The sequence below is a fragment of the Phaethon lepturus genome, unplaced genomic scaffold, assembly GCF_000687285.1.
Source record: "Phaethon lepturus isolate BGI_N335 unplaced genomic scaffold, ASM68728v1 scaffold15659, whole genome shotgun sequence".
Lineage (NCBI taxonomy): Eukaryota > Metazoa > Chordata > Aves > Phaethontiformes > Phaethontidae > Phaethon > Phaethon lepturus.
In genome coordinates this window covers 1-840 of record NW_010562934.1, presented here as the reverse complement: position 1 = coordinate 840, position 840 = coordinate 1, and positions in this window count along the sequence as shown.

The window sequence follows — 840 nt, the reverse complement described above, 5'->3', positions numbered from 1 at the left end:
GAAGAGGCCGGTTGCACAGGGAGATCCTGGGCGAAAGACACTCGTCCAAGCCCAGGTCACTGCTGCAGAGGTTGAGCAGAAACGGAGCGTTTCTACTTTGTGGCTCCGAATCCCCACCAGTGCCGCACGTTCCCGTTCTGGTGCCAGCGGTGACAGTACGGGGGGCTGGGGGGTCTCTCCCGGCTGGACCTGGAGCTCAGAGACTTCAGGAGGGGGCAAGGGTGGGCAAGAGGAGCCGTTGGGTCAACCATCGGGGCCAGTGAGAGGTGGGTTGTGTCCCAGCTGCCCCTCAGGGTGACAACCACTGCTGTGCTGGGCTGCCTGGGCAGCGGCATCCGAGGGGCTCAGCATCGCTGGGGCCATGGCGCTGGAACCGCCTTCTACACGGTTTTATTTCTATAATTTCCCACCTCAACCCTGCTGCCACTCTGCAGGATGGCGGTGTGTTTGGGGCAGCAGCATGGAAGCGAAGGCTGACGGGTCTCTAATCGCCTTCTCCAGAGGCAAAACCATAATTGGGGGCGCAGGGTGAGCAGTTGGGTGATCTAGTGTGGAAGTGCAGCAGGGAGAAAGGCATTTTTTGGCACTTCACCTCGCAGACCCCAGTTGTTCAGCGAGCGTTGATCACCGTGGGGAGCACCGTATTGCGGGCGCAGCACCTCCAAAAATAACCGCGACCGGACTGGGCAGACGCGGGGTGGCTGGGGGGCACAGCGGCCGCGCTGGCTCTTCCTCCGGGCAAAGGCTGCGAGCTGGTTGTGGTTGAGCTGTGGAACAAGACGGGAAGGGAGAGCGGGGATGGCTCTGGATACGGGAGAGGCGCGGGGCAGGATTCCCACC